This window comes from Toxorhynchites rutilus, chromosome 1, assembly GCF_029784135.1.
Source record: "Toxorhynchites rutilus septentrionalis strain SRP chromosome 1, ASM2978413v1, whole genome shotgun sequence".
In the NCBI taxonomy this organism is placed as follows: domain Eukaryota; kingdom Metazoa; phylum Arthropoda; class Insecta; order Diptera; family Culicidae; genus Toxorhynchites; species Toxorhynchites rutilus.
Genome location: NC_073744.1, coordinates 196,548,569 through 196,575,589, shown reverse-complemented (window position 1 = coordinate 196,575,589; position 27,021 = coordinate 196,548,569). Strand labels below are relative to the sequence as shown.

The 27,021-nt window shown below is 37.5% G+C and overlaps 1 protein-coding gene across 3 annotated transcripts in view; it reads left to right on the top strand.

The window, feature by feature from the left end:
* The window catches only part of LOC129762175 (mitochondrial cardiolipin hydrolase-like), a 332,776-nt gene that overhangs the window by 19,173 nt on the left and 286,582 nt on the right, over positions 1–27,021 (top strand). Inside the window, exon 3 of one of the 3 annotated variants that reach the window (XM_055760195.1) lies at positions 5,667–5,797. The exons of the other annotated variants lie outside the window; for them this stretch is intronic. The gene's annotated coding sequence lies outside the window, so the exon portion shown is untranslated. Of the gene's footprint in view, positions 1–5,666; positions 5,798–27,021 lie in introns of those variants that run through there. 3 annotated transcript variants of the gene reach the window in all.

Sequence of the window (27,021 nt, the reverse complement as noted above, 5' to 3'; positions counted from 1 at the left end):
CGAAACAACGTAAATGAGCTCATACGATCTGCCAAACGAAACTATTTTTCAGCCAGGCTAAACACGAGTTTGCAAACAAAAGAATTATGGAAAAATGTCAAGAAGCTAGGAATTAAAACACCGGAGACAAAAACTGTCATTAAGTTCACTGCTGATGAAATCAATCACTCTTTTTGCAGAAATTTTACTGATAATCACACAATAATTCATAATTCTAATGAATCAACGTATGTGGAGCGTGAATCTTTTTACTTTGATAGTATCAACCAAGAAGACGTTATTTATGCCATGAATGCAATCAAATCAAATGCTCTTGGGCTAGATATGTTGCCATTAAAATTTTTGAAGGTTATTTGTCCGATATTAATTGAACCAATAACGCACCTATTCAACCACATAGTTACTACGAGCGTTTTTCCAGATGCTTGGAAAAAAACCAAAGTTATACCCATAAAGAAAAAAACCCATTTGAGCTCATTGGACAACTTGAGACCTATCAGTATCCTTTGTGCATTATCAAAGGTGTTCGAAAAAATAATCAAAATTAATATAAGTAATTATATAAAAAGATATGACCTGTTAAGTCCATTTCAGTCCGGCTATCGAGCGAAACACAGTACAAAAACAGCAATGCTCAAAGTATTTGATGATATTGGAGTCGTGATTGACAACGGAAGGCCAGTAGTCCTAGTTCTTTTAGATTTTTCCAAAGCGTTTGACACCGTTTCTCATGAAATACTGTGCCAAAAATTAAAAACGAAATTTACATTTTCAGATCATGCAGTTAACCTAATTAAATCGTATCTGTGTTCAAGATCGCAGGTGGTTTTCAATAATGGAGTTTTTTCGTCATTTCTTTCCATAACATCAGGAGTTCCTCAGGGCTCAATATTAGGACCCATTTTATTCTCCTTATACATAAATGACCTCCCTTGTGTAATTCAAAATTGCGAAATCCACCTCTTCGCCGATGATGCGCAAATATATTACAATTGTTTAGGAAAATGTGCAATTAAAATATCTCAGGAAATTAATGAAGACATAGTGAGAATTTATGAATGGGCGTGCAAAAATAAACTAGCACTGAATGCTAATAAAACAAATGCAATTTTTATTGGTGGTTCTTTAAACGATTCACTGAAACCGGTTTTGTTGTTGAACAATGAGATTGTTCAATTCGTCGACAGCGCAATCAGTTTAGGTATACGTAACGAATCAAACTTCGAATGGGACAATCATGTAATGTCACAATGTGGAAAAATATATGCCTGTTTGCGAACTCTTTCCAGAACTTCTTCATTCTTATCCACTGCTACAAAACTGATGCTATTTAAAAGTTTAATTCTCCCGTATTTTATAGCATGCGATTTTTTACTTGACTCTATTTATGTGGCTACCTTCAATAAATTAAAGGTCGCCTTAAACTCATGTATACGCTACGTTTTTAATTTAAGTCGGTATTCTAGCGTTTCACATCTGCAGCATATACTTATTGGATGTCGATTAATACATTTCAGCAAACTTCGTTGTTGCTTTCTTTTGCATAACATCGCGAGTACAAAACAACCGAATTATTTGCACAGTAAACTTCAAATTATGAGGAGCAATCGTTACAAAAAATACATATTACCGCGGTATCGTACAACCAAGTACGGGAACTCATTTTTTGTTCGAGGTGTCGTACATTGGAATTCATTACCTGTATATCTTTCCAATCAAAAATCATTCTTAGCTTTCAAACGAGGATGTAAAGAGTATTTCAGTTAAGTTAGTATATTTGTGTATTGTAAAGAGCATTTTTTGATAAGAAATTTTTAATATTTTGTATAACTTAAAACTCGTAAATCCAAATTGATAAATGGCACTTTCTACTAGGAACAACTCAATGTAACATAAAAAAGACTTGGTCTTACGTTGCAAAATAAGAATAAATATGAAATGAAATGAAACGGCTACTGTGTAATACATAAAAACAAATGTTTATCGATAGACAGCGATACTCTTACGCCTAAAAATGGTAACAGTGTAATATACAACAAAAAGTGATCTTAAGATAAAAAATGTACACGAATGAACTCGGCTCTGTTACACCTGAATTGCTAAATGAGCCTAATAAAACAAACTGTTGGGATAAAAAAAAAGAATGGTTGAAATGAATCTAAATAGAAATAAAGTGAATAATCACGACCGAATCTTGCTTTTCAGTGCATAGATTAAACAAACATCATCACTTTTGTGGTTCTGAACTCTAATGTAGGTGTCGCATGAGCTGATTCAGCTTTGCGTAAATTCGTCAATTGGATTGCATCACGGGAACACCAAGTCGAATGCGTAAATGCGAATATTCCTTCGCTCGGACGCATTCACACGCAAACCATTTTTCATGACTGTTCCATGCGAAAGCAGAACAGAAACTGATGTGAATAAAAGTACTCACGCCTTGCATGTGTCCGCTAAGGTTTCCCAAACACTAATGCAAGCGAGTAAAAGAAGGCGCAGCTTGCATGTATTCGCTATGACGGTTTCTTCAGGTGCCTAGATTTTGCGTCCGTGTTCGGGAACACATTGTTATCACCAATCATCATCTATGAGCAATGATGATTTCAATAGCTTGCTTTCAAAGCAATTTTCAAGGTATTGAAACGATTTTTTGGACCAATAAGTGACAATCATATCACTCGTTGACATTTTATCTTTCGGATGAAGTGATTATTATACAGCTCCATTCAGCCGGTAAAGAGGTATTAACGTGCAAAACCTTGCACTCCAGCGTCACTCTCTCGTTTTCGAAACTTTGAACTTACTCCCCTGTACAGAAATGAAAGACGTAGTCCTACGTCAAAAAAAATCCCGTTACGATTTTCTTAACTTTCATAAACAATCCGGTAACGCTTATCACGATAACACGTACACGCAATAGGCCAAACAAATACAACAAAAACTACCCAAGCAGCATCAATCACAGTAACCATGAGTCAGCAGAAAAAATTGACAGCTCTATCAGTTGAACTCTAACCGTGATGGCGAAAACCAGCCGGGTGCTATGATGTATGCTAGGATCGTTAGCAAAATCTCAATCAGAACTGTCAGTGGGATACCCAATTCATGTGAAAACAAAGGGAAAATGTCAGTGGGATACTCGATATGTTTGCTCCTGTCAGTTCAATAGGGGTTCCGGGTGGCGAAAACAGTGAAGCTACTCCCACAGCAGTGGAACTCCATACAAATCACTGACTAAAAAGTGTCCACATTTTTATCGCTTGTTTACGTGAAGAATATAATTTTTTCAGGCACACTTGATTTGAGAGTGTATCGATTTCTAGCTGTCCTGACGCAAGGTCTTTAATGAAGAATGAGTAGATGGGAAGGTTCATATAAACATGTTTATAATTACATAAGTTTATTCAAATATTAATATTGACCTTATTTAACTATTCAGTGCAATTTAATCAAAATTTGGAAGAGAAATTAAAAAAATTTTTTTTCAATATTTTACTGAGATGGTTATGAAAAATCCTTGATTACCCTTGCTTTATTATTTCGCCAGTTGGAGCACACGCCAATCAAAAAGCAATCCTCCGTCATAATTGTATGTCAGTTTTACTCTGTTGTTCCAATACCATTTTTATTGAAGGGTCTTTGCACGTTAAACTCAAAAAATGAAGGAACTGTATAAAAGTATTTAGTTTTGCATTATGTTTGACAAATTTATCCTTTTGAAAATATTTAATAATATATATATACATATATAAAGTGAATTATATCACATTCACTATTCAAGGAAGGTAATGATATTTTGTAGCATCATTCCAAATGCAGTAATCCTAATTATTATTATGGCCGCACTAAAAGACATGAAAAACAAAAAGAAAAACACGAACTTTGAAATTTGTGAATGCCAAACTGATATAGTGGTTTTCAGATTTTCGTGAAAATTGGTAGCTTGTTTTCGTTATGGTAAAATATTGAACCTGTAATATTTTTTTTTGGGTGATTCGATTTTGTTCACTTTTTCCCAAAAATGACTTTTATCAAAAACTCATAACGTTTGAACCACTAAGCCGATTCAGATGATCAATACATTTGAAGTTAATTAGCTAGTATTTTTTTTTTGGAAAAATATCAAACTTGCAAGAAATTTGAATTTTGTTTTCGTAATTCTTTATAGTATCCGTTTTTATAGTTTACATGGTTTCGGCACCAACGGCGCTATATTTTTCTATATATTTTTTTTTTAAACTGAAGATTTTTTTACTCATTTACATTTTTTATTAAAAATTAGATATGTTCTTTTTTCTTTTTTGAGTTCAATTTTTTTAAAGTTAACCGATAGTTCGGAATATTAATTTCTTCCCCTTTTTCCTATTCTCAAAAATTCATAACATTTGAACTGCTACAGCGATTCAGATGATCGATATATCAAATTAAAGCCTATAATTTTTTAGAAAAATATTGCACTAGCGAAAAAAAAATTGGGAAATTATTGACTTAAATTAACTATGTCGATTATCTGAATCGGTTCAGTAGATAAAAAGTTATGAATTTTTGAAAAGCGTCATTTTTGGAAAATAGGAGAAAAAAATTTTTTTGAACCATCAATTAAATTTGAAAAATTATAATTTAAAAACGAAGAAGAACACATTTTTGGATATGTTATCTAAAAAATCCTCAGCTTTTGAGAAAAAATATAAAAATATATAGCGCCCCTGAATGAAAACTATAAAGAACAATTACGATCAATAATTAAGAAAACAAAATTACTTTTTGTTGCAAGTATAGTATTTTTTCAAAAAAACCTAGCTAACTGGCCAATTTGATATGTCGATCATCTGAATCGGTTTAGTAGTTCAAAAGATATGAATTAAAAAAAAATATTTTTGAAAAAGGGGGAAAAATAGATTTTTTGAACCACCCTAAAATGGAATGGAATCTAATATTTAACGATAAGGAACAAAACTACCAATTTACACGAAAATTGGATACAATACCAACAGAGGGTATTTAAAAAAATAAAAATGGCTTTTTACGAGGTGTGTTCGAAACTGAAAAAAAAAGAAATTAATTCAGAAATCATATTTTTATGTTGTTTTTTAAGCGTACATACATCATTTAGTCGTATAATTATTGTATCATTCATTTTATTCCGATGAGAATGCTTTAAAATATTTCAACTGATACTCTTACCACATGTTAATTTTTTTATTCAATGTTCAGTTCCTATGGCGAAGCTTCATTCGTAAATTACACATTTGTCATCATTGGTGGAATACGACCATAAATGTTGTTCTGAATAGCACAGCAAGTTATGATTACAATACATATGGGTTTATTTTGATAATGCATTATACATAATCCGATAAAAATGCATTATAATATTAGTCCACAGCGTTTCAACGCCTAAATGTATATTTTACTCAATTTTCAGTTCGTAATTTCTATCCCATTCGCCGTGTTTATCATGATGATGCTAACATAAATAACATTATATACGAACCTCCCACCTTATATATGATGTCTCCCACCCTTTTAGAGACATCTCAACAATATGTTCAATTTTTAGAGCGTAAACTATCTGTCAATTTTTTCACTGTTTACATTTTCTTGCCACAAATCGTTGCCACTTTTTTCTCTCAAGTTCCACTTCTCTTCTCTGCTACTCCTTTCAGAAGTGTGCGCGTTCAAAGAATGGTACCCTACTGCGTCGAAAACGGACATCGTGCGGCACTTTGTGGACGCGCAATTAATTGGTCAAATAAATTGGTCAAAATCATATGTTTAAAGTAATATAAGTAATATAAATAGAAGAATCTACATGCAACTTTCCAGGAAATAACGTTTTATCTTAAGATTAACCGTTCTAAAGATATAGTTAATTTTATATAATTCAAATCATGTTCATGGATGTAGATTCGATATTTTAAATTGCTTTCCTTTAACGGTTTCGGCTCTGCAAAGTATTTATAATTCCAGGTATATAATATTCGTTTTTGCAAATCCCGATTGTACGTTAAACTTCTTTAAATTGAAAGAGTTTTATATTTTAAATATTTTTGAATATATATAAAAAGGTGGGAGTTTGAGATATAGAAGTTTTTAATATAGAATTCAATTTCCGAACAACTTATTAACGACGTTTTGAAAACGTTATTTTTCTTCGAAAGCTCATTGTCTTCCCAACAATTCGTTTCAATTCGACAATTGCAGTTTCAATTCTTCGAATTACGATTTTTGACGTAGAACTGCTCCTTCCAGGAATGGTGACAAATCAGAAAAGAGAGAATTACCGATTCGATTGGTATGCAAATCATGAGAATTCGTTCACAGTGAAAATAGTTATTAACGTTAACTTTATTCCATAAAAACGTGACCTGTTTTCTGATTTGGCACACTTATTGAAAGACGTAGTTCTACGTCAAAAAGGATGGGATGGGTCAGCATACAAAATATCAATTTGTTTGGCAGATGTACGGCAAAGCTGGATCGCCGATCAGTACACAGTAATACTGCGCAACAAATATATTTTACGACAATGTACATTATAAAATTGATGTTTATTATACCGAATTGCGACTTAATTTGATAATGGTATATAAAATCGAGTTTTTACATTTTATGCGATTTGAAATATACACGATACATACTTTGATTGATATTATATGCGATTATGATTTATTCGGATTTCTTGTAATACTTGACACGTGCAAAATTATACGATTTAATGTTTGCTGGGAACTTCTAACATTCCGGTACGACTTTCAAGATGTTTGGTATTCCCCAAATAGTTTTTCGTTGCAGGGCCAATGCACACGGGAGCAGATACAAATGGGGTTCCAGCGTAGCGAAGATGCACTATTTTTACGTACGGGTTATGAAGCACATATCGATGGCTTAAAGGAACTAAATATACACACATTTATCTCCGTTCTGCGCTCTTCTCAACAGAATCCCTTTCTGTGAATATTTCCGGTCCAGATTAGCTTAGCTCTCATCCTTTGTGGAGAGAGTTTGCGAAACCAAAATTCCAGAACATTCATTCTGTTGATGAGCCGACGATAGCCTAGCTTGATGATTCCCCGCACAATTGTGTAGCTCGAAACCTTGACGTCAGTTTGATGCAAAAATTGCAATGCCAGAGACAACAGCGCGTGAGTATTTTGGTCGCATCCTCAGCTCAATCCGAAACGAAGCCATGTGATGGCGCAAAACAAGGAAGAACAAGCGATGCCTTGAATACAGGACGTGGCTGAAAATTCGTCTCAGTGAGATCCACTGTTTATATTCTAGGCAAGTATTTCACTTCATTCTTCTTCTTCTTTTCCTTTGTTCACGGGGACTTTAAATCTTACGATTTCCCCTTAGTTGCTCGTCGATAAGTTGCCCGTTATTGACAGCTCTGTTCGGGAAAGCACACAAATGGACAGAACAAATGTATGGAGAAATGGAAACGCTTATAGTTTTCATGAATTTTAACCATTTACGCACCAGTGGATCGTAATGTATAGCATATCGAACAAATCTTAGGGAATTTTCGATTCGTTTGGTATGTAAATCGCCAAAATCGTGGCAAAAATAGTTATTAACGTTAACTTTATTTTATAAAAACGTGACCTGTTTTCTAATTCGGCACCCTTAATGAAAGACGTAGTTCTGCGTCAAAAAATGGGTAAGTTATATCTATGATATAACCGCAAGGTTACGTGGGACTACCTTAGCTTAGCAATCATTTGTTTGTATTGATTTAAATTTTGATTGAATGAAACAATTCCCGATTTCAATTGAATTCAATATATTTGCTTTGTGAGTAAAAAGATTGTATAATGCCATGTAAGGTCAATTCACGCAATAGATTATGTAAATTCAATGACAGTCCTTTTACGTTTAGTATGATGACATCTTGGTTTTGATGTCTGTGTTAGGGAAACACATTTCAGTCGGAAGAAAAATACCCCCAATCTGCATGAGTTTGCAATGTCAATTTTCTCAGACACCTTAGTTCTGAAATCTGTGCTGGAGAAATACATTTCAGTCGGAACAAAAATGCCCCCGACTTTCATGTATTTGCAATGCCAATTTCCCCACACTCCATGGATTTGAAGTCTGTGTTAGGGAAACACATTTCAGTCGAAACAAAACTATTCCCGACTTTCATGTATTTGCAATGCCGATTTTTCTAACGCCGCTTGGTTTTGAAGTCTGTGTTAGGGAACACAGATCGGTGCGAACAAAAGTCCCCGTACTTTTATGTGTTTGCGATGCCGATTTCCCCAAGGCTGCTTGGTTTTGATGGCCGTGTTGGGGAAACCGTGAATCGGGCCAATCAAAACGAGGTAGTTAATGCCTTTAGATAACGCTCAACCATTTTACAGTTATCCAATTGTTTATCTAATGAAAAATAACACTTTATTAATTGCGATAGAAGCGTAGAAATATTCCGTATCAATTGATGCAAACATCCTTCCGATCCAGTAAGAAATGTTCGAGTTATAAGCATTCGGAATTTTTCATTTTTTCCTGCATGTTCTATGTTTAGGTTTTCATTTTCCCCTCCATATATTCCGGTTAGACGTAGTCCCACGTCAAAACTATAAGACATACAAAATTTGCGTCATAGAATGAAAAGTAGAGAATTGTTTGAATGTTTATTTAACTATAGCTTTTAAATTAAAATTCAATTTTCTCAAAACCGTATGTTTTTCAATTCTACAACGGAAAATTGGCACAACAGATTTTTCATATTTCTTTGAAAAATCACTACTAATATTTTACTTGTAATATTTTTGTGTGTTAATTCTCGCGAATGACATGTAGGGGAACCGCGGCTAATACGGACAGTGGGAGTAATATGGACAGGATATGTGGATGTGGATTTAATTTTAGCTGCTTCGATATTAAGCATTTTGAGTGTTTTAATATCAAAATTCAATTCGCTGATAGTTGTATTTCGGTTTGTGAGTTAACAGAGAAGCGATATTAGGTATGTACGGAAAAGTAAAATCATTTTTGAGTGGGAAATTTAAATTATTTAAATAGTTGTACTGGCGGGATAAAACGGACAGTTGCCAGTGCGAGTGAGATGGACTGTGAAAAGTCTGTTTAATCTATTCCTAAAGAATGCCCTGCGTCTATGAATGGAAATAAAATCGCCAAATGTGGACTGTTTAGAAGCTGACTGGAATCAAAAGCAAAATAGTTGAGTCCGTTTACACTGCTGAAAAGCACGATATTTCTTCTAGGTGGATTGATTCGATTTTTTCATCATTTTACGGACATTCGTGATGAGTTCAGACCTTGATTGAATAAAATTATTCCTCTCGCGATCGATGAACCCTCTACGCTTCATATATTACCTCCACTATATGTCCATATTACCCGCATCGAAAAAAATGTTGTCCTTTTCGGTCTGTTCTCATTTCAGTTTTAAAAAAACCCTTTTTTTTTGTAAAATGTTTGGCCAATTAGGTATAAAAAACCAGTATATTGAATCGCAAGAAACTGCATCAAAGTTTTGGGGAACATGAGTTTCTAAAGATATAATTGAAGTTCTTCCTAACATGTCCGTTTTACCCCCGCTACTGCAAACTTTTTTTCTTTGATTCAGAAACATGTCAAGAGAATGCCAAAACATTAGTTTTAAAGAAGACTTCTTTCGAAGATACCATATATTTCGGAAGCTATAAGAGATAGAAAATTGACTGGTTTGACGACTAATTGAGTTGACAATTCAGGCTTTTGATTATTTGTCAACTTGATTTTTATTTGTGATTTTCTTGTTTTTTTCACAGTTTTGATTTTTTTTGTCAATTTTTCAGATTTTATATATTAGAATTGGCATTTTTTACTTTTTTTATATTTGTCGTTCAAATCTGTCGATTTTTAGAATGTTCTAGACTTTCAATATTTTTCATATATTGTTTTGTTTTCGAGAATCGTTTTTTGTAGACTTGTAAAACTAGCTAGGGGCCTTAGGTTTCTTGGAATTTCCTGATATTTATATTTATCTTTTTGGATTTTGGATATTTTTTAAAAAAATTACATTGTTTAGAATTTTTAAAGCTTTTCTTTAATGTTCGATTTATCAGATTTCCCAAATTCTTTAATTTTGAATTTTTGCTTTAAATTGTATTTTTTTCAGATTGTCTAAATTTGGTTAGTCGCTTTGGAATCGGAACTCTGATTTCTTGTGTAAACAAATCAGAAAATCCGCCCGTAGACGAGAAGATAGTGATCGATTTGTTCTCCCATCCACTGCCTGAGAAAAGACAACCAATGTAAAACGTATACCTAATCCCTTCAGGTATTTTTGCGCACATTTATCTCTCTTTCTCTGGATTCCTTGAAAGGATGCAAAACAAAGGAATACGAGACACAGATTAGGCAAAAAAAAAGGTGTTTTGCAGAATAACTGTTTTCCAGCTTTGTTCGTAAGATTCGCAATGTTCTGATCGAGGGGAGGAGGTCTGTTTTGTTGGACGATAAGGACACTGTCTCGAAATCCCTGCGTCGAGGTCGAATGAAAGCAATAAAAAAAATGAAGGATTTTTCTTCTGAAAAACTGGTGTCTGATTTCTTTTTTCACTCTGCCACAATAACGTCATGTTATTGCGTAACCGGTTTGAAGGTAATCAACTATCAAAAAATCGTTTTATGTCCAAATAAACTAGGAGTGGGTTAAATTTGCGATATAGCCTAGGACTACTGTCGATTTTAGCGGTTTGTAGTTATCCTCCATTTATCCTCCGTGCTGTTGTAAGGTTTTCGAGGATAACTAGAGATTCATGGAGGATGAGAGTTTGGTATGTCGTAGATGAGTGTTTGACATGTCAAATTGTAGCATTTTTGCTCCTCTTTCCAACAATGTATAGAAAGTACCGTTTTTTAATAGTTTCCCGGAAAAATTACAAAAATGCATCGTGCAAACGGAGGATAACTACAGATTCATCACAAATAAGAGTTTAGCTCATCGCATTTTTATAAAATGGACATCAATCGATAGATTTAGTCACAAGGGTTCCGAAAATGTATACATTGGTAAGCAGATTGCTAAGCATTGTGATAAAAGTTTACAGAATGTGTTCATACTTCCAAATCTCTAGTAAATCTGAAGCAGGGCCGCACTAAGGGGAAAAGTAAAAGTAAAATCATGATTCCATATCATGGCATGAACCAATATTCGCTGTGTATGATTCAAAGCCAAATTTCGTGTAACTTCAAACTACTAAACAGAAATAATGAAACGTAAACGTAAACGTAAACTTTTATCACAATGGTTAGCAATCTGCTTGAAAATATATACATTTTTGGAATCCTTGTGACTAAATCTATCGATTGATGTCCATTTTATAAAAATGCGATGAGCTAAACTCTTGTTTTTGATGAATCTGTAGTTATCCTCCGTTTGCTCGATGTGTTTTTTCTAATTTTTCCGGGAAACTATGAAAAAATACGATACTTTCTTCACATTGTTGGAAATTGTTGAGAAGCTTATTTCGTGCATATTTTGAGAATTAATTCCGGGGCGAAAAATTTCGCGCGTCCGTTCAACGCGGAAGCATAATCGTTTAGCTGCAAAGAATGACTTGCTCATTGAACCTGGTACAGTTCATTCTGAATCGCACCAGAATATTCCGAAACGTAAGAAACGAAAATTTCAAAATAATGATGATGATAATGTACATCAAAATAAAATAAGTTTTGCGGATGTTGTTAAAAGTGCGAACACTTCTAACAACAATAAGATAATGGGTTATAGTAATAGCACTAGTATCATGCAAAGTAATCGTAAGACTCATCCGGTTCTTTTAATAAGCCTAAAGAGTCCAAACAAGCTTGCGTGGATACTCGGAAGCATTTGAAGACAAAATTAGATCCAAGAACACACAAAATTAGTAATTTCAGAAATGGAAGAAATGGCTCCATCATTGTTGAGTGTGCAACTGGAGCTAATATAGACAATGTGAAAGATGACATCGAAAGCAATTTGGGTGAGAAGTATAGTGCTGTTGTTCCCATATCGGTGCCCAGATTAAAAATCGTGGGCATGAGCGATCAGCATTCCTCCGATGTTTTCATTGATTACCTCCGAAGTCAGAATGAAGGCATCGAAATAAAAGATGTAAAGGTTTTAAATGTGTACGAAAATCCACGCTTCACCTACAATAAGTTTACTGCTGTAATTGAAGTAGATGTCGACACATATAACTGTTTATTGAACGCGAAAAAAGTAAATGTGGGGTTCGATCGGTGCTCCGTAGTTCCTGCGATTAATGCATTAAGATGCTTCAAATGTGGAGAATTTGGACACAAGAGCACGGATTGCAAACAAAATTTTGAAACGTGCTCAAGGTGTAGTCAGAAACACAAGACATCTGAATGCAAGTCAACTGTGTTGAAATGTGTTAATTGTTTGAAAATGAATAAAGAACGGAAATTGAATTTGGACGTCAATCATGCCGCATTTAGCTCTGAATGTTTAGTATATCAGAGACTTTTTGATTTCAAAAAACAGGAAGTGGGTTATATCTATGGTACAACCGCAAGGGTGACGTAGGACTATCGTTGATTTAGAGATCATTTGTTTGAAGTTGAATCTAAATCCATTCTGAATGAATGAATAAATGAATATTTGGGAGACTTCGAAAGCGAGAGCGTTACGTTGGAGGCACAAGGTTTTATGCATCCAATATAGGATACGAAAAACCTTGTTCTGAAGAATAATCTTCAGAAGCTAACCTGCTAACTGTACTTGATTGACAAATCACAAACCCAAATGTATTATATGGATATTTTATGGATAGAAAACATTAAAATAAACTCTTTCGCTTGAATGTAATTTTCAATTCCAAGGGGAACTGGCAGATTATTTTCCAGCAACGATTAGATATTTCCACATTTTCCTCGATACTGGAAGCCCACCAGTGGTTAATACTAACTCGATAACCACCTGTTAATAGTACTTGATTGAAAAATATTTGGTCACAGTGTTACATGGATAAAAAACATTCAAATAAACTTTTTCACATGAATGTATTTTTAAATTCCCAGAGGAACTGGCAGATTATTTTCCAGCAATGATTGGATCTTTCCGGAACTTTCTCGATGCTGAATGGCATCCAAACGGAAAGAATTTTGCGCGTGTATGTGTCGATCCTTCGCCGTCCACCTCCTCCAACACGTTAGGCAACGATGTTGTCTTGTCGATGTCCTCACGAAAAATGAATGTGTTTCACCACCAAAAAGCTTAAGTATGCTTTTTGTGTGTGATTGAATCGAGAGAAGGTGTGGTTTACGATGGCAATTTGGAAGGCAAACTAGAGGGGAATGAACTCTCTGAGCTCGGAACTTTCGGCGACAGAGCAAGAATCGATTGCGGGCGCATACAATATTGGATACGGAAATATCCTACTGATGGGGAAAAATAATCTTCAGAAGCTATCCTGTTAATTGCGATTGATTGAAAAATCACAAAACCAAATGTATTTGGTCACAGTGTTACATGGATAGAAAACATTCAAATAAACTCTTTCATATGAATGTAATTTTAAATTCCCAGAGGAACTGGCAGATTATTTTCCAGAAATGATTAGATCTTTCCGGAACTTTCTCGATGATGAATGGCATCCAAACGGAAGGAATTCCGCGCGTGTATGTGTGTGTAGCGATGTCTTCCCGGGGAACCGTTTGTGGCATCACTCTCCTCCTGATGGATTCCCTTCTGGCCTAGGGCGCACAAACAGGCTCTTGGTGACACCGTTCATCCGCGCTTTCATGATAAATGAAGAGCTTCACCACAACAGCGACAACATGCTCCAATCGCTGTTCAATTAGAACTGAGTGGATTCCCGAGCGCCGCTCGCTTATATACCGATTGGTGATTTCAATAGCCTGTTTTGAAAGCAATTTTAAGACTATTGAAACAAGTTTTTGGATCAAAAAGTAACAAGTATAGAACGCGTAGACATTTTATCTTTCGAATGAAGTGTTTATCATACCATTTCGTTCAGTTGTTTAGGAGCTATTAACGATCAAAATCTCGGTCTCCGGCGTAACGCTTTCGTTTTCGAAATTTTGATTTTACACCCCGGTATAGGAATGAAAGACGTAGTCCTACGTCAAAAAGCAGCTTGCATTTCAATAAATAGCAACCAGGTTCCAGAAGAATTGTGAACCAATATTATATTTTGTATTTGAATATTGCGGGACTGTCATCAAACTACGTAGCGATACGTCAGATTGTTGAGGAAAAGCGTCCATTTCTAGTCCTTTTGTCTGAAACACACATTGTTGAAATAGAATCATTTGATCAGTATAGTATTCCGGGATATAATGTTGCTGCGTGTTTATCACATTCTAGGCACACTGGCGGTGTTGCTATTTATGTCAGAGAATCAGTTCAATTCAATCTTCGCCTCAACGAAGTGTTTGATGGTAACTGGTTCTTGGGCATTACAGTTGAACATGGCATGAAGATGGGTAATTTTGGTGTTTTGTATCATAGTCCCAGCTCAAGCGACTTGCGTTTTGTTGAAATTTTAGAAAACTGGCTTGAAATGTTCCTTGACTCTAGCAAATTGAATATATTAGCTGGTGATTTCAATATTAATTGGCGTGATGACTACAATTCGAACCATTTGAAGCGTGTATCCGATTTCTTCAATTTGAAACAAACAGTACATGAATTTACGCGCATTTCCAGGCACAGTAAAACTTTAATTGATCATGTTTATTCCAATTTTGATACTATTTACACAGTCACGGATACCAATTTGAAAATAACCGATCATGAGGCTTTAATTATCAATATTGTAGATAATCTCGTGGTAAATGAAGATGTTGTGAAATTAAAGTGCTGGAGGAAATATTCGAAGCATGCTGTTTCGAATCTCGTAGTGAGAAGCCTGGATTTTCCATTCGAGGTTGGTAATTTAGATGAATCATCAGCTGTTCTAACTAATACCTTGAAAGAGTGTACAAATCGGCTTGTTACGCAAAAATTTGTTCTTATGAAAAACTCGAACAGCTGGTACAATTTGGATCTTTTACGCCTTAAACGTGAGAGAGACAGACGGTACAAGAAATTTTGTAGAACAAATGATGAAAACTCGTTGTGAATATATTCAGAGGAAGATTGATCTGCATCAAAGCAACAGCAAGGAGTTATGGAAAATTTTGAAATCTTTATTAAAACCTAGTAATAGCAAACCGCGGTCCATAACTTTTAATGGCACACTTGAACAGTCTGAACAGGCTATAGCATCTAAGTTTAACGATTATTTTGTCAATAGTGTTTCATTGATCAATCAGTCCATTGAATTGGTTGATGAACCTGATGAAATAAAACAGCCGGTTAACAGTAGTTGTAGATTTGAAAGTTTTCACCCAATTACATTAAATGAACTTAGAACTATTTGCTTTTCTTTAGGAAAAACGGCTGGAGTGGATAATGTGAATGCTAGAGTTATTCAAGATTGCTTTCATGTCATCGATCACATCTTGCTGGACCTTATTAATAAATCTTTGCTAACTGGGCATGTGCCTAAGGTGTGGAAGGAGTCTTCAATAGTTCCAATTCAAAAGGTTGCTGGAACGATTAAAGCCGAAGAGTTTCGTCCCATCAATATGTTGCACACGCTAGAGAAAATATTAGAAGTAGTCGTTAAAGGCTGGAATATTTAAATTGCAATGCTTTGCTAATACCAGAACAATCGGGATATCGGGAAGGTCATTCCTGTGAAACCGCATTGAACTTGGTATTAGCAAACTGGAAAGAGAAACTAGAGTGCAAAGAGAATATCATTGCTGTTTTTTTGGATCTAAAACGCGCTTTCGAAACAATTTCTAGGCCCTTGTTGTTGAACACGATTAAGCGCTTTCGATTTACGAGTACTGCATATAAATGGTTCGAAAGCTATTTAAATGACAGAACTCAACGGACTATTTTTAATGATACAATTTCGAATCCCCTAGGGAATAATCTTGGAGTACCTCAGGGAAGTGTATTAGGACCCCTTTTATTTATTATGTATATCAATGAAATGCGAAGAGTTTTACGATTTTGTGATATCAATCTTTTTGCAGATGATACTGTGTTATTAATTGCAGCTAATGATTTAGATCAGGTCGTTTTACATTTGAATGGAGATTTACATTCTTTAAGTAGATGGTTGAAGTATAAGCAATTGAAATTGAACATAAGTAAAACTAAATATATGGTAATCTCGCGAAATCGTTTGAATGAAAACGTCTCCATCGTTATTGATAATGAGACTATTGATCGAGTTCGGGACATTAAATATCTTGGCGTGATTATTGATGACAAACTCAAGTTCAACACTCACATTGACAATGTCATCAAGAAAATTGCCAAGAAGTATGGAATCTTATGTCGATTGAAAAACGATTTAACTATTTGCAGCAAAATACAGCTATACAAATCAATCATCTCTCCTCATTTAGACTTATGCTCTTCCATTTTATTTTTAGCCAATGACACACAAATATCGAGATTACAGCGCTTGCAAAACAAAATAAAGGGTGTGTCACATCAAATTGCATCACGGAAAAAACGCTGTAGAAATTTAATTTTTAGGAATTATATCTTCAGCTTTCGCTTTAAAATCAGATAAGAGTGTATAGATCACGTTGTCCATGCTTCACTGTCAATTTTTTGTAAATTTGGAAAAATGTCGTCGAACGAAAAAGAGCGTCGTGAATTAATCTTGTACACTCATTTCGAGAATCCGGAGTTGTCACATCGGGACATCGGTAAGATGCTGGGAATCGTCGAATCCACGGTCAGCAGAGTACTAAAACGATACTTCGAGAACCTAACCATCGACCGGAAGGTGAAGAACGGCAAAAATGGATGCTCTGTCAGTGGAAAAGATCACAAGCGCGTAGTTAAGCAGTTTAGACGTGATCCGAGAAGTTCGGTCCGGGATGTCGCCAATAAGCTGAATTTGTCAAGTTCATTCGTCCAGCGGACCAAGCAGCGGGAGGGCCTGCGTACAAACAAGGTTCAGAAGGCTCCTAACCGCGACGAAAGGCAAAACATGGTGGGGAAGACGCGAGCCCGGAAGCTGTACACCGAAATGCTGACGAAGCCGCATTGCCTGGTAATGGACGACGAAACCTACGTCAAAGCGGACTTTCGTCAGCTGCCGGGCCTGTTCTTCTTCTCCGCAGAGGGCAAATTCAGCGTTCCGGAGGAGATTCGCAAGCAGAAACTATCCAAGGTTGCCAAAAAGTACATGGTGTGGCAAGCGATCTGCTCTTGCGGAAAGCGGAGCGCCCCCTTCGTGATGACCGGCACGGTAAACGGGCAGGTTTACCTTAAGGAGTGCCTACAGAAGCGCTTACTACCACTATTGAAGCAGCACGAGGGCCCGACCATCTTCTGGCCGGATCTCGCTTCGTGCCACTATTCAAAGGACGTGTTGGAGTGGTACGAAGCCAACGGGGTCACCTTCGTGCCAAAGGAAATGAACCCGCCCAACGCGCCGGAGCTTCGCCCAATAGAGAAATATTGGGCGATTATGAAGCAGGCCCTCCGGAAGAACCCAAGAGTTGTCAAATCGGAGGCGGACTTCAAGAGAAAATGGATTTCTGTTCAAAAAAAAACTACAACCTGACGTTGTACAGAACCTTATGGACGGGGTAAAGAGGAAGGTGCGAGCATACGGGCTTGGGCTCGAAGTATGAATAAAAAGAAAATGCCAAAAGTTGTTTAATAGTTTTTATTTTACTGTCTAAAATTTTCAAAAGGATCGGTCTACTGGGCGAATTTCTACAGCGTTTTTTCCGTGATGCAATTTGATGTGACACACCCTTTAATGCGGTTGATACTAAAATGTAACAGATTCACTTCCTCTTCTTTAATGTTGGACGCTCTGCAATGGTTATCCGTGAGGCAAAGAATTGTTTATTTAACTATGGGGTGTTCATTTTTAAAGCAATTAACGGTTTGCTGCCTCGATATTTGTGTGATCGAGTTGAAAGAGGAAGTGACTTTCATAGTTATAACACTAGAAACGCGAATGAAATAAGAACACCTAATTTCTTGTCATGTGCTTCACAAAATTCGTTGTACTTCAAAGGAATAAATGTGTTCAACTCGATGCCAAGACATATTAAATGCGCAACAACACTTACAGAATTTAAGAGGCACTGTATTTCACATGTAAAAGCTGTGTTCTCTTAACAGCTGAACGAGTTTTTGTTTATTTTTATGACGAAGATCTTTACTGACGAAGTTTTATACGAACGGATAATTTAATGTGGACAATTTTTTGCAGTTTGTTTTCAATATTTTCAATGAATCTGACGAAGTTTTTTTTGAACGGATTATATTATGTAGATTATTTAATTTTGTTTTCAATCATCTTTTTTTAAATTTGTATTGATCTCTATTATGTCTGTCATGATCTTGGTGATGATGGAATATTTTTATTTTTATTTTGTCGTTCTTATAGTTGTATTAGTTTAAAAAAAAAATAAAAGTAGTCTACAAAAGTTTGAGCGTCGCGCGCGAGACACAGATATCAAGGATATTAAATTGAAAGTTTTTTTTAAGTGCCGGTCTAGGAATTTTTCGTAAAGGAAATTTTCTCGATTTCTCTGAATGAGGGTATTCACAGTCAATCTAAACCAAGGCTGGCGGTTGGACTTGTGCTCTGATGGACCACTTGGCTGCAAGGGCCTCGTCGGGACCGTATCGGCTCTGTGGCGGACATGACTGAGTATTGGCTTTTTTGGACATTGCAATTTTTTGAACTTATATCTGTAAATAAAATCAGTTCGTTTTTCATGTTTGCTAAACTGATTTCAATGTTGAAAAAAAATAAATTATCTTTTAGATAACTCGTCTTGCTCAAACATCTGTAGGGGAAGGAGGTGGGACCATCATCATTTGGATTGGCCAAAGTGAGGAAGGTACCGATAGTGCCCAAGTCGACGACATGCATCAACCATTTTCTTTTGCCGGACATCCAACAAGTATGGCAACTCTTGCCGCTGGCAGCGAAAATAAAAGGAACCGAGAGACAATCTGCAAAAACCGCCCGAATCATCCCAGAAAGATAAGGCAAATTTTCTTCTACCTTCCTTTATCACGCCGGATCTGGGTGCGTTGGTTCCCTTCGGCTTATTGGAAACGCAAGAAGAGCCAGCCCTAGCGAACTGGGAAACACCTTGAGGTCATCTCGGGGACCTCTGGTAACGGGCAGATTTATTGTGTTCCCGAGCATTTATGATTAGTAACAGAACTATAGATTTTAGGATTTAGGGAGGATTTACACGGAAAGCGGGAGAAAATTTTTCTTCCTTTCTCCGGTCCTTCGACCTGTGTGATGCCAATTAAGGTAATATTGTTCCAGTTTTGTCTCGGGCAAACCTTTCTCTGCAAAGCTGCAGTTGCGGAAGGAAAAAGAAATCCAAAGAAATCTCCGCTATTGTCCAACCGCTAGACGCTAGAATGATGTGCTTTCCCTTGATCCTTCTTGCGACATAGAAGAGGGCACGTGTGCTATACGGCCCCTTTGTTGGATTCCTTTCTTGGTGCTGTCAAAATTCATAATTAACCGATTGTTGCTTGAATTTTTCCTTAGCAGGAGAGCAATCGGTGGTTTGTGGATTTCCGGCAGGAAGTTACAGATTTAGGTTCACCTATTTGCGACCAAAAATTGAATCCCGAGTTTTTGAAACTCAGTCAGTGTGTTCGAATGACTAATCCAAGGACACAATCGTCGAGGGAAGGAAAGTTATGACAACTTGATAGGATTTGTAAATTATTACACCTCATTCCGGTCCCTTCCTGATTATTCCCGATGCGATCTGCGGCTTTTGGTTTACTGCTGGCGCACTGGCTTAAAACGTTCGATAGAGCGCCAACCATCAAAACTGTCCTAATTATGTTGCATAACATTAATGCGTGTGTTGATTACACACATTCTTTTCTCGGGAGGAAAGGGTGCGTTTACGACATTCACTGCTTATTTTCATATCCGCAGATTAACCCGGACTGCAATGCAATCTCTACACGTACGCATAAATTCTAATGATATTGTAGTTAAAATTTGTGTTTGTGCATTTTTGGGGTGCCATAAGCCGCAGATTTACTGCTCGTAATTCCCTCCCTTCCGTGTATTTGTCCTTAATCTTTCTCTCAAAGGCTCTTCTTGTAGCAGCAGTAAAATGTTAAAGTACTGACAGTTGCTCTGATTTGAATTTAATGGAAATCCTCTCTCACCCAGCAGCAGCAGCAGCCTGCCGAGGTCTTCCCGAATCGAATCGGAAGTTCTCCTTCCAATGGCGTTTGGCTTTCGCTCGGCTGCCTTCCGAGGTTAAAGATATGTATATATTTGTGTATACCCCCCAATAGGGGATTTTTTTTTGTTCGACCTCGCAACGACCGAAGCCAGCCAGCAAGTCGGCATCCATTGCGACAGAAACTGCGGAGAATGTCGCGAAACGTGACACATGACGATGTCGCAAACGGATTGCTTTCTCAGCCTCTCGTTCCGGTCCCTACCTCCCCTACTTGCTTGTAGCCAAGCCTCCCGGAACTATCGGAAGAATTTTTCCTCGGAAACTTTAAGCAACAAACCATTAACTGTGAGGGGTTCCAATTCTCGCGACCTAACAATAACCCGTTGTTGTCGTCGTCGTCGGGGAAGGAAACCACTCGCTTTTATTTATTACCGGTTCCTATTACTGGGGATCCGCGTTCCGGTGTGCCATTATACCATTCGCACCGGAATATGTCTGGCTGGATGAATCCTTTCTATCGTTGTGGAAGGCGATGACAATGGATCTTGTTAGCGCAGCGTTGCCATACCACTACTCTTGGCACCTACTTCAGGGTACCCCTTAGACCCCTAGAGATTCTCCAATCGGTTTGTAATTGTTCGGTTACTGTTTCCCAATGGTTCATGCATAGGTACCGAAAACAAGTTTCCATTCCATGTCTCTGTGAAGATAAGATACATTGATCTTCGGGGGGAGTTGCGGACCCTCTTTCTTCAAGACTTCTTTTGTTGCAGAACGCGCCGGTTCAGACAGGAAGCGTAATGCGATGCGCGGTTCGTTTTTCCAGACTGTTTTATTTTCTTTTGCGAACAGTCAGCCTTTTTTTTGACGTAGAACTAAGGTAAATGATTTTGGTTTGTCCAGTCGGAAATATGATCATGGTTTGCCCACTTTTTTGAATGCTCTAATTCAGCGCTCCTGTGTCAAATAAGGCCTTCGAATGTTTAGAAACATATAAATGAAATTGCCTTTTACATGATTTATAGTAGTTTGATAGTATATTTTTACGAAATCACATGTTTATAAAAAAGGATTATAAAATACACCTTCTATTTGTGTCAATGCGCCCCTCATTCGAGCTAACTTTTAATCGATCACCAGATGATTATTTGGCACGTATTCAGACCTTTTCTGGATTACAACACTTATAAATATTGTAAACATCATGCTTGCTCACCATTTGTATCGGATTTACATAGCTAAACCATTAAATTACCGCATTTTGATGAACTCAATTCTGATCATGAGTTGTCCAATTCAATTATGTTATTTTGTCCACATGATTTCTATGGCAACCGCTTGGCGCGCTGCAGTTTGTTTATTGTGTCCTTCGCGGATAGCAGAAATAAAGTTTCTCTGTGTTGAGTGTGTTGGGGGTAACACTTCTAAAATGCCCCAAAAAAGGCAATATTCTGAAGAAAGCCTAAATTATGGATGAATCAATATGATGACAGTAAACTCAAGGAATGATAAATGCAACATCTACTTGTGAATTCGAATGTTTTCATTCAAAAATGGAGATTTCTCAATTTTTGGGCAAACCATGATCATAATTCTTCTTTAAGGAAAATCGTTAAAAAACATAAAAATTTGAATAATTTCAACACCTTATGGTGGGGGGTCTCCGTAGCCACATTGGTTGCGTGTTCGCTTAGTAAGCGATCGATCGTGAGTTCAAAACTCAGGGCCCTCATTGACCATCTTTGTGTTGTTACAGAATAACTACGTCCACGCTGTTGAGATTTCCACCTTGAATTATAGTTAACCACTATAATTAATACACAAGAGTAAATTGGTTTTCAACTGATTATATTTTATTCGTCTAAATCATCCTAAGTGGTCGAAAGACAACATGTTGTTGTAGTGATACATTATTACTGATCATACTAATAGTTTACAATTATTTAATCTGGCCGCACTGCCAATACGATATAGAACTATGCAAATGTTCAAGTATAGAAACAATGAGCCAACTCATGTGCCACAGTTGATTTCTACTTCTACACACTTGTGTTCTCACAAGGAACGGTTGAAAATGGAATTGTTTACAAACACATCGTGATGGCCTCACAGTATTTATTAGATATAGTGTTTCTTCGAAAGTGAGATGTGTTTTTCAACACACGCAACAATCATCAGAGATGGAGATCGATCCACGGTCGACATAAGATCGATTCATCCATACAACTGCTCTGCTCTGCAAGACACATCGGGCTGCTGTTCTATAAATAACTCAACAATGATCAATCAACTGTCTCCGCTGTCCGGTGGTCCAACTGGATAATGGAAGAACAGAAAGAATACTCTTACGCCTAAATGGCTACTGTGTGAATGTACCATATGTAATGGTATAGAAGAAATACTGGCGAATGGCAACTGTGTAATGTGCTAATTAATAGATATGATAACCATGTGACATGTACACGATTAAAATTCGGCTCTGTTACAGCTAAAATGCTAATGAGCCTTAAATAAATAAATGGGATAAAAAAAAAAACACCGCAAACCAGATCACCTACGCTCCGATTCTATTCCGCCGATATTTTCGGCAGAATATGGGAAAGTTGGATCTGATAAAATGTTCTTTACTGACGGTTCATTCATAAACGGGTCCACTGGCTTCGGCATCTTCAATGAAAATTCCAGTGCCTCTTTCAAACTCAAAGATCCTTGTTCCGTGTATGTCGCTGAAATGGGTGCGATATATTACGCATTAGGGATCATTGAAACATTGCCCATCGACCACTATTTTATTTTTTCAGACAGTCTCAGCTCAATAGAGGCAATCCGCTCAATGAAAGTTGATAAACGCTCATCTTATTTCCTAACAAGAACAAGACAACTATTGAGTGTTTTGGTCGAAAAATTATTCAAGATTACCTTAGCATGGGTTCCCTCTCATTGCTCGATTCCGGGGAATGAGAAAGCGGACTCGCTAGCTAAGGTGGGCGCTTCAGAAGGCACACTTTTTGAAAGGCAAATTGCCTATAATGATTTTTTTCACATTCCTCGTCTGGACACACTCGTTAGTTGGCAGCGCATGTGGAGTGAAGACGAGTTCGGTCGTTGGTTACACACGATTATCCCTAAGGTTTCGACGAGTGCTTGGTCCACTGATGATTCAACAAGAGCCAAAGGTTGTACCGCTCATGACAACTCTACACGAGCTGATGATTGCGCCGGCTAGTGACCATTCTATCCTGGATTCCTCGAGTCGAGAAAGACGCACCACGCTAGATATGGGGTACAGACTAGGGGGGCGTTGCTGATTAATGGTCAGCTGCATCCCAATAGGAAGTATCCCGTGTCGGGCACACGTACAGAGCATCGAAGACTGCAACATACCAATTATGAGAACACTTGTAATACTAACCTCGAGCCAACCGCGAGTAATCGGTTACATATTACTAACATAGTTGTAAGACAAAAATTGTCAAAATATTGGACTCCCGGCCCCGTCAGGCTAACGCCACATGTGCCTTAATAAAAAATATATTTTGGGAAAAAAAAACACCTTATGGTAGTATTAGCAACTAGAGACTTGGGGCTTTTCAACAAACCCAAACTCGTATCGATTATGTGTGATTTTCATGAAGAAAAATCGATTTGCATTTACTAGTTGCGTAAAAACACCCCAAATTGGACAAACCAAGATCATTTACCCTACGATGTCTATACTGGAGGAAACTTTACGAGGATGAAAACGAGTCAAGAGCAGAGTTGAACTCATATTACGTAGAATCATTATGATCTCAATTATACATTCAGCACTTATTTGGTATAAATACAAATAGGGCTAGACCTAGATAACCTCGTTGTAACGTAAAAAAAAGTAAATAAATCAAAAACAATACATTTTCCACGTAAATCTCATTTTTATCATTTCACAATCCCCGAAGTAGAATTTAATTTGATCAAAATTGTTGACTCAGCAACTCTAAACTATAATATTTACTTATATTACCCTGAAAATTTCGTCGAAAGATGGTCACTTCTACAGAGAAAGAATGTTTTAACAATAACCTTTTCATGTTTTCGTCGAAAAAAAACTATGAATGGCTTATACCTATGATATTACCCCAAGATTGCCGTAGGACTGCCGTTGGCTTAGTAATCAATTGTATTTCTTTAGTTAGCAATAATCCCACCTCGGATGTTCCTTATAGGGTACGATATCGCCACTGCGCAGAGCTAACTTTTGTGTGTATCGATTCAATTATTGATTAAACTAGTGAATGAATGAAACTATTTACGAATTCAGTTGCAAACAAATCCCAATTTAAGTCAATTCATGCATTAAGGTAGTAGTTATCGCAGCAAATAGTTATCAAAATTTTGCCTAATCATCTAACGGTATGCATAGAAGTTTTAAAATCATATCACTTACCGCAGTGAATCCTGATTTTTCTTAACCATTCCCGCTAACAACTATCCCTTCCTTGATAAGCGCTAGGGAACCACGCTATAGAGGCAACCCTTCTGGCCTTCGGGCGGCGAATATCATACTAACATTCCTTCCCTTCCCCTGGTGACTGTAAGGACGTGGCCGGCGTCGTTATTGACCATTTAAAGCTTGAATCACCGAAAATTGCACAACGAGAATGATTTGCTAGTCCCAAGTGTAATTCTGTGTGTTCTTTGTGCAATTTGGTTGGTTCAGGTCAATCACGGAGAGCAACCACGAATTGTACAGTCTACCCAAGCTCAAGCTCAAAAACACCGTGATAATTCGTGAATAGGGGCCTCAGATTCTGGACTGGTCAACTTGTTTACCAGATCAAAAACCTACCAAGAACTTATGAGGAGTGATCGTACGAATAGTAGATGCAGCTTACAAGGAGTATGAGTGATTAAACGGGCAGTAATCTCTGCGTAGAACGAGATACACATTACAACATGGCGCAGCTTGGTCAAAACTACCCCGAATGGGTTGTTTGAGCTGAATGAGAACTAAAGATGACCTATGAATTAGAAACTTATTGTAATTCATGTGAAATTGCCGTTAATCTTGTAGAGGAGTGAGAGTTTTTCCATTTGGTTCTATAATTATGAAACACTGGAACTTTTGTTTTTTGAATGTTTCGCGACTGAACACAACAATAAAGTTCAAATCGCCAGTCTTTTAAATGAAGATAGTTGTTACATCCTACACTATATACTTCAGTTCAACCGATTTCTTACATATCTCTGGAAACTCGGAAAAAATGAGTGGTGCTATAGTTGTGAAACGCAGTGTATAGAATCGTGTTTTATTTGTCTGTTTGCTCGCTTTCTCGAGCCGGAACCGCATCGAACTTCGTTGCAGTTAGATGATTCGACCCCACCGATGACCGATACCGGATGCAAAGGCTCATTGATGGCGAAATAATTATCATCGTACATATCGCCATTTCCATTGTCGGTATTTTCCCCGGTAATTGGATGAATATTTTCCATAGGAAAAATCCAAGGGTTGGTCGGGATCTTCGAGGTACTGATTCGATCGGAAGATATGATTTGAGAGAAGCAATCGAGAACAAAACAAGATGTGTGCTTTGTATGCAGTATGTTTGTGTCGACATCGTATTATCGGTCCCTTATCTCGAGGCCGCAGGGAGGAAGGAAGATACGGCCTAGGCGAATCCTTCCTAATTTACTGCTAAGTGGAAAGGTGTGTAATTATATTTTATGGGTGCCTTTTTTTCCCGGCGATTCAACAGAATCGTCGCGCAGAGACGACAGAAAGAAAGCGAGAGACATACAGAACAACATCGTTACGACGGGGAAAAGGGGCAAAGGGTGCTGCCGTTGCTCTCATCCCTGCGGATGATTTGATGTAATTCGGAGAGAGTTCGGGTGAAAGTAGAGAGGAGGAGAGCTACAGAGACAATACCAACAACAACGGGAAACCGATAGTAGGTTTTTGTGTGTTCGTTCTTTTGGGCCAATGAAATGCTGATGCAATTGGCGTGTAATTTATTGGACACCCATTGAAAATTGAACTACGGGGCGGCGGAAAATGAATCCCTAGGGGGTGCCGTCGGTTTACGTAACACATGCTGGGCTGTGGATTGCGGTGATTGGAAAGAACTTCTGTACCTAACGAGTTGTTAATTTGAATCTATTCAATCGAAATCGAAAAAAAGGTATGTGCGCACCATCCCGGGATTGAGGGCCGAACAAAGCCACCGAGTTCGATCACATTCAAGGGGGCGATCGTTAACGAATAATAAACAAACAGAGAGAAAGAGAGCAGTTTTTGGAAAGTGTGCGGAACCAAAAGTTACATCCATCAACAACTGTCGTGTAGGTCCAACGCCAGCCAGCATCAGCGCGCATCGTTTAGGGTAATTAACGCTATTCCAAGAATTCCGAAACTAATTTCGAACTCATTCATTTCCAATTTTCCGTTACAACTCGAAACGGGGCCGAAATGACAGATCGCCTGTTCGCCTAAATCGACCGCAGAATGCGTCCGAAGCCGATAACAACCGGCACCGTAACGAAAGCCAGACCTCCGCGCGGCCGCGGCGGCACCAACATCTTATGGCCAACAACAACAACAACAACGGCGGAGACGATGCTCCTCGCGCGGGATGATAGTGTCGCGAGACGCGGGACACGGACGCGCCTCATTAACGGGTTCAACGCAGCAGATGAGATGCGCCGTTTGCTGATGATCGGAAATTTACGCTTACGATGTCGCTCTCTTATATCTTATCGGGCGCGCTCGACTTCACG